The sequence below is a fragment of the Epinephelus lanceolatus genome, chromosome 13, assembly GCF_041903045.1.
Source record: "Epinephelus lanceolatus isolate andai-2023 chromosome 13, ASM4190304v1, whole genome shotgun sequence".
NCBI lineage: Eukaryota > Metazoa > Chordata > Actinopteri > Perciformes > Serranidae > Epinephelus > Epinephelus lanceolatus.
Genome location: NC_135746.1, coordinates 35,842,682 through 35,856,940, shown reverse-complemented (window position 1 = coordinate 35,856,940; position 14,259 = coordinate 35,842,682). Strand labels below are relative to the sequence as shown.

Here is a 14,259-nt window from a genome sequence, read left to right as displayed (position 1 = left end):
CAACTAGCCACAGCCTAAGTGAATCCTAAATTCACTTGTGGCTTCTGGTTTTGGTGTGCCACCCCAAGATCTTCAGCAGCCGCCTCTGGCCACCTTAATGACAAATTTCTCAGGACTCCACTATTTTAAGCTGCTAAATGCTCCACTGCGTTTACTAGCTAGTCTTTAGCTGTGTCTGTGTGCCTGTTTGGTGCTCTGCAGATAGTGTGCAGTGGGTTTATCAGAGCTCTTCCACTGAAAACAGCTGCCTGCTGCTGATGGAAACCACATTGATGAGAGCAGAGAGACTGAACCAAAACAGTAAAGCTGTGGGCCGTAAAATCAAAACAACGATCTTAAAGATGCTAAATCGCTCAGTGTAGCGGAGGGGAACTGCAGAAATGGGTGATGATTCTCTGAGTTTATCACTGGGAATCTCACACAGCCATGTGATCCTTTGTTAGTATAAACATCTGGGCAAATAAAACCAAAAACATCTGTAAGACCAAATACCAGTTGAGATGAGTGAGTCTCTTTTAATTTAGGTGAACTGACCCTTTAAAGAACAGACCCCTAATTAACACATATTCACTGTATAATCAGGCTGCCAGTCTTATCTGATGCATGGTAGATGAAGTATTGATTTCTAACAACAATGTCTGTGTTCATTTATTCATCCACCACATCCTGATTAAGCTTATCCTCGCATACACAGCCGCTAACAATGTTCCTTTCCCCATCAAACCTCAAACCCTATCAGCATAAACGACACTTGAGAATAGACACTCAACAAACAAACAGAGAAAAGAGAAAACACATTTGCATAACTTGGCTTTGACTGGTCTCATCTATGTGCCTTACAAATTGCATCAGCTAAGATCGTTAGCATGAATCAGTGTGAAGGCCTGACACAGCAATATGAAAGGCAACAGAAAGGCTGAACACAGGGAGATTATATGGAATCTCAAAGCGAGCCTATCTCTGGCACACACACACGGCCGCTGCAAGCCGCACTGTCACAAGACGAGCTGTTGCCAGTCAGCAGAGGAGCGTGTAGACAGCGAGGAGACAGAAAGCGGGTGGTGTTTATTCTCCATGAAGGCGGTGCAGCCCAAATGAAGGCCGGGGCTGCTGCTGGTGGTGACAGGGCAGCGCGGCATGATTGACTGCACGGCCTGTGGAAATTATCACTGGGGGCTGAGGAATAAAGCAGAATAAGCCTGGTGCTATCACATGTCAGCGTCCCCTCTGCGGAGGAATACGCATGTCACCCAAGTCTGACGGACTGTCTGGGCAAATGTAACGGTGCCGTCTGAGATAGCGAGGGATTACATTTTTCATTAAAGCTGCACGAGGCAGCCTGGAATGTTGGCAAGCTCTGCACATCAAGAGGTCACATTATGTGGTGTGATGTCAGTGAACTACACACAGCATGCTCACATTTACACAGCCAGCTGTACAACAAACACAGCAAAAAGGACAAGAGGTGGAAGGTTAGACACTGGGCAGTTGTTCCTTCAGTGAGCAGATTACTTGCTGCTGTTTTAAGGACTATTTTGTTCACGTTTGTCACTTATGACTGCCTGTAGCTGGAGAAGGTGTACATCAGGGGTCAGTGCTTAGGTTCAGCCATGGTCCAGATTGTGTCAACATTGTTAACTGCGGGGGGCAATGTTGCCAAGACACAGTGGAAATGCAGGTGTACATGTCTTCAATATGTGTCGTTTTTTTCCTCCAATTTCTTTAAAGGGACAGTTCACCCCATAATCAAATTAAGCAATAACAAATGAGAGGGAGAGCTGTTGTACTGTATATTGGCACAGCTGTGATACAGTTGTAGGCATTCGGCCATGTAGTTCAGCAGCTGGACCAGGATTGAACTGTTGCAAAGCAACACACAAAACACTCCTGCACACTAGCTTACTTTGTGTAGGTCAGTTTACCACAGACCAGCTAATTTGTATCATGTAGGCTACATCTCTGTGTCTCCACTTATTTTGCGACCAGTGAAATAAGTCTGACAGTCGCTTTGGTGGCGTATGTGCGATGCCGACGAGTTAGTAGCTTCAGTATGTCATCTTCCCTTGTCATACCTGGAGATTTGCAGTGAAGTATTCAGGCTTCTTTCTGTCCCTTTGTCCTTTTTTGATCTTTTTTTTTTTTAACTCAAATGGTATTGGTGGTAAAATTTAATAATAATTTTGTGGTGCAAAGTTTGGTATGACAACTCTTAATGTTGGCTAATTAACGATTAACATAATTAACGACTCAGAAGACTTGTAAAGTGGAGTGATACATGCATTTTTTTTTTTTTTTAAAGATATTTTTAGGGCATTTTTTGCCTTTAATGGACAGGACAGTTAAGTGTGAAAGGGGGAGAGAGCGAGGGGATGACATGCAGCAAAGGGCCACAGGCTGGACTCGAACCCGGGCCGCTGCGGCAACAGCCTTGTACATGGGGCGCCTGCTCTACCACTAAGCCACTGACGCCCCAATACATGCATAACTAAAAGTCCTAGTGCTGTTATACTGTATATCAGCACTCATGGAATGCCTCATGTCCAATCAAAATGCTCGGTAGGAGCTCACTGTTGTATAAAATAAATTTTTATCTCTTACCTGTAGTGCTATTTATCAGCCTAGATTGTTTTGGTGTGAGTTGCCAAGTGTCGGAGATATTGTAGAGATGTCTACCTTCTCTCCAATACAATGGAACTAGATGGCACTCAGCTTGTGGTGCTCAAAGCACCAAAAAGTACATTTAAAAAACTCAACAGCAATGTCTCTTTTCAGATGTTATGACCTGGTTACTTAAGATAGTAATGTGAACATTTACATAGGAACTGTTTTCTTTCTACCAAACTACACCCGCCAACCAAATCACAGCGCAGAAGGAAGCGTGCATCTACTCATGGAAGAGAGGCTCATGCCCTTGACAGTGCCAGAATAATGTTGTCCTCCTTGGCTGAGCTATAATGTTAGCTAGCTCAGTGGTGCTCGGTGGGCAAGCTGTAGATGCATGCTTCCTTCTGCATGGTGATATGGTTGGCAGGTTCAATTCTGTAGAAAGGAAATAACAAGCTTTCTGGATTATTTTGAGCAACAGGGTCATGATTTCTGGAAAGAGACATTGCTGTTGAGTTTTTTTTTAATGTATTTTTGATTTTGGGGTGAACTGTACCCTTAAAGGGCCAGTGTGTAAAATGGGTTGAAAACAGTGACATCAGTGGCCAAATTCTAGATTGCAGGGCTCACTCGCTCACCCCTCCCGTCGGGTAAATGACGGTGGCCTCGTAGGGACAAAAAGCCTTGCGCACAAGTTTTTCAGGAGTAGGTCTATCTAGCGACGAGGTGAATATTTATTTAGAAATCTAAACCATGTTCCGATATTGTAATGAATCCCTCACGAGCAGGAGACCAGAGGAGCATTCGGGAAAAAGGCCCGTTTATTTGAGCACTCCAAAAACTCCGGTAACACTCCAGGGGGTAAAAGACTCCGTCCCAAACTCTGACTCTTCTAGCTTAACAGACACACTTCATAACTTTACACACATACTCGTTTACTATACCGAGTGGGGACCCCCCTCCCCTCTCTGCTCAATCTCCAGCCCGCACACTGACTGACAGCGTAGCCGGTAAACAGAGCTCAGCTGTTTATTTAGCCTAGCAATATCTCCGGACTATAGTAGCTGCAATGGACGAGAGCCAGAGCCCAGAGCCATACCTGTTTGAGCCGGAGCATACAGATGAGGAACTCCATGTGTTTGATGCTGAGCAGGCGAGAAGAGAGGCTGAATGCACAGAATGGGATACAGTGCTACTGCTACCATTGTTGGGGAGATATATCATCAGGAGGAAAAGCGCCGCAGAGAGTGCATCACAAGGAGTGAAGTTACGTCTTCTTGAGATGACGGTTTGGGTTCATTCTCTCCTGTTGCGTGGTAAGTGTGGTCCATTCGCAAACTTTATAACTAAAAAAACTTTTCACTACTCTCTATCGACGAACTACTAACACTCTCTGCTGTTTCCTCCTCCTTCTTCCTTCCTTCCGCTGTCTTCGTTGGTTCATTTATACACGCGAAACGTGTTCTCTGGCTGGCTGCATTGTCCGCTCAGTCTGCCGTACATACATGGCGGCGCAAGATGGCGACCTCTCTAAAGCAAGGCCCTTGCGCTATATATATATATATATATATATATATATATATATATATATATATATATATATATATGTATATGTATATGTGTATATATATATATATATATATATATATATATATATATGTATATGTATGTATGTATGTATGTGTATATATATATATATATATATATATATATATAACAGTACAGGCCAAAAGTTTGGACACACCTTCTCATTCAATGCGTTTTCTTTATTTTCATGACTATTTACATTGTAGATTCTCACTGAAGCCATCAAAACTATGAATGAACACGTGGAGTTATGTACTTAACAAAAAAAGGTGAAATAACTGAAAACATGTTTTATATTCTAGTTTCTTCAAAGTAGCCACCCTTTGCTCTGATTACTGCTTTGCACACTCTTGGCATTCTCTCGATGAGCTTCAAGAGGTAGTCACCTGAAATGGTTTCCACTTCACAGGTGTGCCTTATCAGGGTTAATTAGTGGAATTTCTTGCTTTATCAATGGGGTTGGGACCATCAGTTGTGTTGTGCAGAAGTCAGGTTAATACACAGCCGACAGCCCTATTGGACAACTGTTAAAATTCATATTATGGCAAGAACCAATCAGCTAACTAAAGAAAAACCAGTGGCCATCATTACTTTAAGAAATGAAGGTCAGTCAGTCCGGAAAATTGCAAAAACTTTAAATGTGTCCCCAAGTGGAGTCGCAAAAACCATCAAGCGCTACAACGAAACTGGCACACATGAGGACCAACCCAGGAAAGGAAGACCAAGAGTCACCTCTGCTTCTGAGGATAAGTTCATCCGAGTCACCAGCCTCAGAAATGGCAAGTTAACAGCAGCTCAGATCAGAGACCAGATGAATGCCACACAGAGTTCTAGCAGCAGACCCATCTCTAGAACAACTGTTAAGAGGAGACTGCGCCAATCAGGCCTTCATGGTCAAATAGCTGCTAGGAAACCACTGCTAAGGAGAGGCAACAAGCAGAAGAGATTTGTTTGGGCCAAGAAACACAAGGAATGGACATTAGACCAGTGGAAATCTGTGCTTTGGTCTGATGAGTCCAAATTTGAGATGTTTGGTACCAACCGCCGTGTCTTTGTGAGACGCAGAAAAGGTGAACGGATGGATTCCACATGCCTGGTTCCCACTGTGAAGCATGGAGGAGGAGGTGTGACGGTGTGGGGGTGTTTTGCTGGTGACACTGTTGGGGATTTATTCAAAATTGAAGGCACACTGAACCAGCATGGCTACCACAGCATCCTGCAGCGACATGCCATCCCATCCGGTTTGCGTTTAGTTGGACGATCATTTATTTTTCAACAGGACAATGACCCCAAACACACCTCCAGGCTGTGTAAGGGCTATTTGACCAAGAAGGAGAATGATGGAGTGCTGCAGCAGATGACCTGGCCTCCACAGTCACCGGACCTGAACCCAATCGAGATGGTTTGGGGTGAGCTGGACCGCAGAGTGAAGGCAAAGGGGCCAACAAGTGCTAAACACCTCTGGGAACTCCTTCAAGACTGTTGGAAAACCATTTCAGGTGACTACCTCTTGAAGCTCATGGAGAAAATGCCAAGAGTGTGCAAAGCAGTAATCAGAGCAAAGGGTGGCTATTTTGAAGAAACTAGAATATAAAACATGTTTTCAGTTATTTCACCTTTTTTTGTTAAGTACATAACTCCACATGTGTTCATTCATAGTTTTGATGCCTTCAGTGAGAATCTACAATGTAAATAGTCATGAAAATAAAGAAAATGCATTGAATGAGAAGGTGTGTCCAAACTTTTGGCCTGTACTGTATATATATATATATATATATATATATATATATATATATATGTGTATATATATATATATATATATATATATATGTATATATGTATGTATGTGTGTATATATATATATATATATATATATATATATATATATGTATGTATATATATATATATATATATATATATATATATATGTATGTATATATGGTATATATATATATATATATATATGTATGTATATATGGTGTATATATATATATATATATATATATATATATATATAAAAGCATAATTATAAGGCTACGAAAACCAGACGAATTTTATTTTATAGCGATTATACACTTGTATAAACATATTAATGGGTAGAAGATTCAGATTCAGATTCAGATTGACAATAAACCATGCCAAATATTACACACTGGCCCTTTAAGAATGACATTTATTTATAAAGCTGTTTATTTTAGGATTTAGTGTGGGCAGATCACACAACAGCACCTTATGTTGAAACTCATTTATCAATAACTGACTGAAATCTCAGTCGCAATATGAGACTAGAAATGTGCAGTAATTAATATGTTTGTTTGTGTCTTGTCTTGCTAGTGGGCCAAATATTTTTGTTGAGGAACCAGATTTGGCTGATGGGCCGGTATTGGCCTAACTCTGGTTTACGTAGTCTTCACTGAAATATACTTTGGACCTGGTGGGCAAAACATCAGTTGGTTCTTCTCACTCACAACCTTACTTGTGAATTTGTGATTAAGACTTTATTATTCATCCATCCATTTTCATCTGCCTACCTGGGACCAGGTCTCGGGGGCAGCAGGCAAAGCAAAGCATCCCAGACGTCCCTCTTCCCAGCAGCGCTTTTCAGCTCCTCCTTTGGGACCCCAAGGCGTTCGGGGGGCCACATGAGATGTGTAATCCCTCCAGCATGTTCTGGGTCCACCCTGGGGCCTCCTACCAGTGGGACGTGCCTGGAACATCTCTAACAGGAGGCACCCAGGGGGTATCTTGATCAGATCCATGAACCACCTTCAACTGACCCCTTTCAATTATTATTATAATTATCATTATTATTATTATTAATCTTTAGGCCTTTAAGGTTGCCTTTGTTCTCTCACAGTAGATTCCTTTTTCTCACAGTGGGTTGTAATCGAGATCTCTGGAGCAAATACTGTTCTTATAATATCAGATAGTTGAATTGTATTTCTTCTGAAGGTGTAAACTCAGCAAAAACAGACATAACAAAGACCAAGATTTACACTGAACTTGTTTTGGATCACACAGCCAACTTAATTAGATTTTAACTTTTGTACCTTGGTGAAGCAGTGCTTTTTGAGGACAATTATAATAATGAAGTTTATTTGTATGGCGCTTTCCAGAGCGAACACTACAAAGTGACAAATCATTAAAACCCAGTAAAACAGACACAAAATAAAGATACACAGTGGATAATTAGCCCTCACGGGAAAGACACAGTCCCCTCTGGTTTTAAACCCAGACAGAGGAACAACTAGTGACTTTTCTGAGGCCTTGATCAGGCTGTGCACAGTTTGGAGCACAGAAAGCAACTCTGAAATATTATCTGGAGCCTGGCCATAAAGAGCTCATTAAGATTTTAAAATCAATTCTAAAACAAATGAGTAACCGGTGTTGTGATGCTAAATGCAGGGTTATGTGATCTCCTGTTCAGGTTTTAATTAAAAATCTAGCAGCCGCTTTTTGTACCAGTAGAAACCTGTTGACTGATTCTCAACCATTAAAAGACCACTGCAGTAGTCTAGGTGCGAAGAAATAAAGACGTGAATGACAACATCTGCTTCTCTGAAACTCAAAGCCAGGTAAATCTTGGGATCAAAATTTTGGATGGATTTAACCAGAGGGTTGATAAATTATGTAGACATGTAAGGATGTACACTTTGGCTTTGCAACTTCCACCAAAACTCTCAAGAAATTTTGAACTCTCTGAAAATGAATTTCCATATTCTACTAAAATGAACAGAAACCAGTAAGTATCTTGAAGGTAAGAGACTTGTTTTCAAAAACTCTTCTCATTGGTTGTCATTGACTGGGGTCAGTTTAGCAGCATCAAATATACTGAACGACCAAAGGCTCTTGACCTTTAGCAAGAATGCTCCTCTATGTGAATGTTGTCTGAATACATAAATACTATCTTGCACCGTTATATGGCGCAGCATCGTTGTGGTTCAGCAGCAGCAGCAGCACATCAAAGTCCTGCAAGAGCAACATTCTTCCTTGTGGTTAACAACTGCTCATAATTTCTGCTCCATAAATTAGATTGGACGATCCGAGTTGGCTAATATACCTGATAGGAATAGCTTGTAAAAAATGATTCCAAGCCTTCGCCTCAGTTACAGGGCATATAAAAAACTACAGTGGATCTTTGCTGATTGAACTTGCAGCCTTTTTATCCATGGATCTGTGATTTCAGATAATAAAGTAGAATAATGTTGATATTGTTGACAGTGTTGATTTAGGAGCAAGTAATATTTTTCATGATTCCATTGAACACAATTCCTTTTCATTTCCAACATAAACAATCAACATCCAAATTAAAATGGATTCTCTTTGCTAGATTCATACAATAAGATGGACTCTTGGGTCAAGAGGGATCAGTAAACCCAGCAACACCTTTCACCAGGCGCTACACAAGAGCAAATCAGTCTTAAAGTTCAACCTTTTAACTCTTTATGGAGGCTGCCAAGTAATTGGTGTCCTCAGTTATGAGTCGTCTACAAGTCTGCTTGGAGACTGACCATCTTTTATTGGCCTGACTTTAAAAGGCCTTCACATGGAACTGGGTCATGCTTCAATTTCAGTTGGCCAGTGGCTGGACACACACCGGGACAGGCTGATAAAGTTGGAGGATGCGTTCTTGATGGAGCCTCGTCTGATGATGGCGATCTGGACTGGGCTTTGCTTGAAGGCTGTCACTTTTACAGCTGACCTTGAGCGGAGATCGTCGTCGTAATTTATGGCAAATAATGTTCTAAGGAGTCCCATTTCCAAGATTCACTGTCACTTTGCACTCAACCATCGCTCTGCCTCAAAAGACAATCTGCACTCCTGACAGGGTAGTCCCATAAAAATATTGCCAGCCACCTTGGTGTCCTATCCAATTATGTGAAGAGGGAATTAATACTTTAAAAAGCTGCTAGTTTCTAACAGTTATTGCAATTTATGCTACCTGTTTCACAGGCACATTAAGACTGACTGACTTGAGGCATCATTACTTTCTGTGTGGGCGCCAGGATGGCAGTTAACTGATGAAATAGTTACTGAATATTCAAATCTTTCTCCAACCCAAGCCGCAACACGGGGAGCTGAAGGAACTGTATAATAATCATGTCTCAGCTGAGCATACTGTTGCCGATGTTTGTTGAAAATACACAAACCTCTTTGATCAGTTTCTGATTTTTTTTGATCAGAGATGTTGTGCCAGACTGTTGTGCTGAGAGGGAGCTGAGTTTGAGGGTGAAGCTCTTGATTTAGCAGTTGAATCACATTCTGATGCTCATTTATGGACATGAGCTTTGGGGGGGGATGACCAAAAGAGAGAGATCGCGGACACAAGTAACTGAGATTAGTTTCCCTCACAGCCGGCTGGGAATGAAACAACTTTTTTGATCAGTCATGTTGATGTTGTTCCAAACTGTAGTGTTGAAGAGGGAGCTGAGAGAAGTCAAAGCTGTCATTTTGATCTACGTTAAAACCCTCACCTGTGGCCGTGAGCTTTGAGGAGAGACGAAAAGAATGAGAGTGTGACCACAAGCAACTGAAATTAGCTTTCCTCGCAGTTGGCTGGGAATGTAATGACTTCTCTCATCAGTCATGTAGATGTTGTACCAGATTGCAGAGGTTGGAGCTGAGCCTGAAGTCAAAGCTCTCATTTTTATGTACGTTAAAACCCTCACCTGTAGCCATGAGCTTTGGGTTGTGACCAGAAAAATGAGATCCCAGACACAAGCAACCGAAATTAGCTTCCCTTGCAGTTGGCTGGGAATGTAATGACTTTTTCGGATCAGTCATGTAGATGTTGTACCAGACTGTAGTATTAAAGATGTAGCTGAGCCTGAAGTCAGAGCTCTTAATTAAATCTAAGTTTCACCGTCACCTGTAGACATGAGCTTTTGGGGGTGACCAAAAGAATGAGGTCGCAGACACAAGCAAACCGAAAGGAGTTTCCTTCGCAGCAGTTGCACTCATCCTTAAGTACAACACCTATAAGCTGCATTCCACAGAATCATTTGATGCATGTTTTTTGATGACCATAGTCCATGCCAAACACCATCGTTCCAGGTCGAGAGGCCAGGATGTGCCGATGAGCGAGTGAGATAAAATTGCTGCTCTGCAGGTTTACAGGCATCCATGATGGGGAAAAAAGGACAGTGGCACCACGGGTGTGTGAGTTTGCATAGAAAATAATGAGTATGGGTGTTTCTAAGTGCATCAGCTAGTGTGTTTTGTCCTGTAGTGACAGGATAAAGAGCTCAGCCAGCTGGAACTCTGATTGGAGCTGTTCTTTTGCATAACAGGAGTTAGTTGAGGTGGTTCAGTCACTTCCCCTTAGAGGTTTTGGCCTTGAGAGGAGAACCTTGGGATCATCAAGAGTATGCTGAATGTAGTACAAATCCCAACTGGCCCATCTTGAGATGACCCAGGAGAAGCTGAATGACGTGGCTCAGGCTGCTGCTACTTCAACCTGGACTGAAAGTGGATCAATGGGTGGATTTTCTGATCAGCTGTACATTGTGACTGACTGCAGCAACAAAGAGAGCAGAAATACAAAATCATTTTCTTGGATCCCTTTTCTTTGCTTTCCGTTTATCGATGAACAGCAGTGTGTCTTTTCAAAGGTAACTTTTTTCACCTTGTACTCACTTGGGCAAAATGCCTCTGTGTGAACAGGTTCATCACAGGCTTCAGCACCATTGTACCAAATCACCATCTGCAGCTGTTTAACCAGGATTTCTCACTCTTATCTGACCCAGTGTGACAACAGAAAGCTGACAAGTTGCCATGTGAATATTTTTAAATTTCTTTTTTAAAGAGAATCAATAGAGGCCCAAACTGATTTAAAAGTAACGCTCATGAATTTCAAGTATACTTAATGTATACTTAGAAATCCCTTGTGACCCTGTGTGCATATCAAGCAACCTCAGTTTTGGCCCCAATCCTGAGGTTGAGAAATCGTATTCAGCACAAGGCCTGTGATACAAAGTTATCACAAGCACATCAGGACTCCTCAAAATCATCCTTTTCATTGCTTACCCTGACTGTACATTCAGGAATATACAGGGGGTTTCCATAGTTCCTGTAGGAGTTTAAGGTACTTCTCTTTCCCCTTAAAGATACAGTATGCAGCTTTTCACCCAGCGGCAGGATTTGTATTGTTTACCCCTCCTTAACCTCACTTTGTCAAGTTACCATTGTGACACTTGACACTCATGTTGATGAGCTTTCTACTTTAAAATAGCATCTAGCCTGAGGCTAAGGGAAGAGGAATCTGTAAAGACCCCACAGGTGTTTACTACAAAATATACACAGAGCTCCCCTACGTTTTGTTCACTTCACATTTAGCTGTGCGTTTCTGACATTCATTGCTGTTTTGCATCATTTTTGTTGTTGCTGTAACTTCCTTACTGATAGCTCACTGCTGGCCAGCCTACAGCAAATGGCACACAACCTCAAAACACCCTAAACATTGATCACATTACACTAATTATGTTTTGTGATTAACTGTAGGATGTTCTTTTTGCATGTTGGAATATTCAAAGTGAGGCTTATGCATGATATGATCTTAATTAAAAACTATGCATTTTTCAATTTAACTCAAAAAATGATCATCGCAATGAAAATGTTTTTTTCCAGTGAATCAGCATATGTCATTTCTCATGTTAACTCAGTCCTGACATGTTTGATGGGATAATTGTAGCATGATCAATAAATGTCATTGTAAAAAAAGACCAAAGCTAACAGCGAATGTATCTACAAACAAGTACTTTGTGTGTATCAACGCCCGATATATCTTCTTCCTCTGTGCTTTAGAGCTCCACTGATGTCCAAAAACTATTAAAAGCACATCAATGAGCCACATGGTTGCACTGGATGACACGTTCCTTCATTACCGTGAACACACACTGCAGTTTATTTTGACTCAATCCCACATACACAGTCCTGCTGCCAGAAATACTCAGTCAAGCCCAAAATGCGGATTGAATGATGATGATGTTAAAATAGTCCCAAGACACCTTTCACATTAAACATAGTCATTTGACCCATTGCTAACATAAAAGATATTTATGCCCCCGGAAAGTCAAAGATTTGAATCATCAGCCAGAGACCCTTCAGTCAACTTCATCAAGCAGTGGTTTGTTTTATGTTTTGTTTTTGTGGTGGTGTTTTTGTTGGTGGTGTTTTTTTTTGGGTTTTTTTTTCAGCCAGTGTAGCCCTTGGGCTGTTTTGGTCCCCAGATTTTGCTGCAGAGTGAGTGCTCCTCAGCCCTGTTTAAAGCCGCCATGTAATTTAACATCTAAAAAGTATTAGAAATTATTTTCAACCAAAATTCAATATACCGGCACTTGAGTAAACTTTCCTGATTCTGGGTTTGAATTGGACGTGGTAATGCTCAGACATTTATCACGAAAATTACACAATTAATTCCATGAACCAATCAAAGTCTGTATCAGTTGTCCCACCTAAACTGGTGCAACAACATCTCTTCTTCCACTTCAGCCCCTCTCTGTGCAGACATCAAATGTCCCTGATGTACTGAACATGGACATTTATAATTGAAGTTGCTAATCATAGCTAAGTTAAACTGTTATATGTAACTGACTTATGAGGGAGGTGTTCAAATGTGATTTACCACACCTACACGCTCAAAATGCAGTAATTTTATGCCTCCACTCCGGCGATAGTGGTGGCGTTATGTTTTCGGGTTGTTCATTCGTCTGTACATAAGTACTCTTCCGAACGCAATATCTCAAGATCACCGCAAGGGAATTTCTTCAAATTTGGCACAAACGTCAACTTGGACTCAAGGATAAACTGAAATCATTTTGGCGTACAAAGGTCAAAGGTCAAGGTCACTGTGACCTTGTGTGTCTCATTCTTGTGAACGCGATATCTCAAGAAGGCCTTGAGGGTTGTTTTTTTTTGGCACAAATGTACATTGAACTCAAGGATGAACTGATTAGATTTTGGCGGTCAGAGGTCAGTGTCACTATGATCTCATTCGTCTTATTCTCGCAAACGTGGTGTTTCAAGAAATCTTTGAGGAATTCCCTCAAATTTGGCACAAATGTCCACTTGGACTCAAGGATGAACTCATTAGATTTTAATGGTCAAAGGACAAGGTCACCATGATCTTGCATTTGTTTCATTCTAGTGAATACGATATCTCTTGAAGGTCTTGAGGGAATATCCTTAAATCTTCATATGCGTGCTATGACAAAATTTCATACAAATGTCTAATAGGATAAAACGATGAAGTGATGGCATTATACACTGCTCAAAAAAATAAAGGGAACACTTAAACAACACAATGTAACTCCAAGTCAATCACACTTTTGTGAATCAAACTGTCCACTTAAGAAGCAACACTGATTGACAATCAATTTCACATGCTGTTGTGCAAATGGAATAGACAACAGGTGGAAATTATAGGCAATTAGCAAGACACCCCCAATAAAGGAGTGGTTCTGCAGGTGGTGACTACAGACCACTTCTCAGTTCCTATGCTTTCTGGCTGATGTTTTGGTCACTTTTGAATGCTAGTGGTGCTTTCACTCTAGTGGTAGCATGAGACGGAGTCTACAACCCACACAAGTGGCTCAGGTAGTGCAGCTCATCTAGGATGGCACATCAATGCGAGCTGTGGCAAGAAGGTTTGCTGTGTCTGTCAGCGTAGTGTCCAGAGCATGGAGGCGCTACCAGGAGACAGGCCAGTACATCAGGAGACGTGGAGGAGGCCGTAGGAGGGCAACAACCCAGCAGCAGGACCGCTACCTCCGCCTTTGTGCAAGGAGGAACAGGAGGAGCACTGCCAGAGCCCTGCAAAATGACCTCCAGCAGGCCACAAATGTGCATGTGTCTGCTCAAACGGTCAGAAACAGACTCCATGAAGGTGGTATGAGGGCCCAACGTCCACAGGTGGGGGTTGTGCTTACAGCCCAACACCGTGCAGGACGTTCGGCATTTGCCAGAGAACACCAAGATTGGCAAATTCGCCACTGGTGCCCTGTGCTCTTCACAGATGAAAGCAGGTTCACACTGAGCACATGTGACAGACATGACAGAGTCTGGAGACGC

The 14,259-nt window shown here is 41.8% G+C and overlaps 1 protein-coding gene across 1 annotated transcript in view; it reads left to right on the top strand.

Annotated features, from left to right (window-relative positions):
* LOC117271168 (heparan sulfate glucosamine 3-O-sulfotransferase 5) overlaps positions 1-14,259 on the top strand; it is a 143,746-nt gene that overhangs the window by 50,668 nt on the left and 78,819 nt on the right. The window lies entirely within an intron of this gene.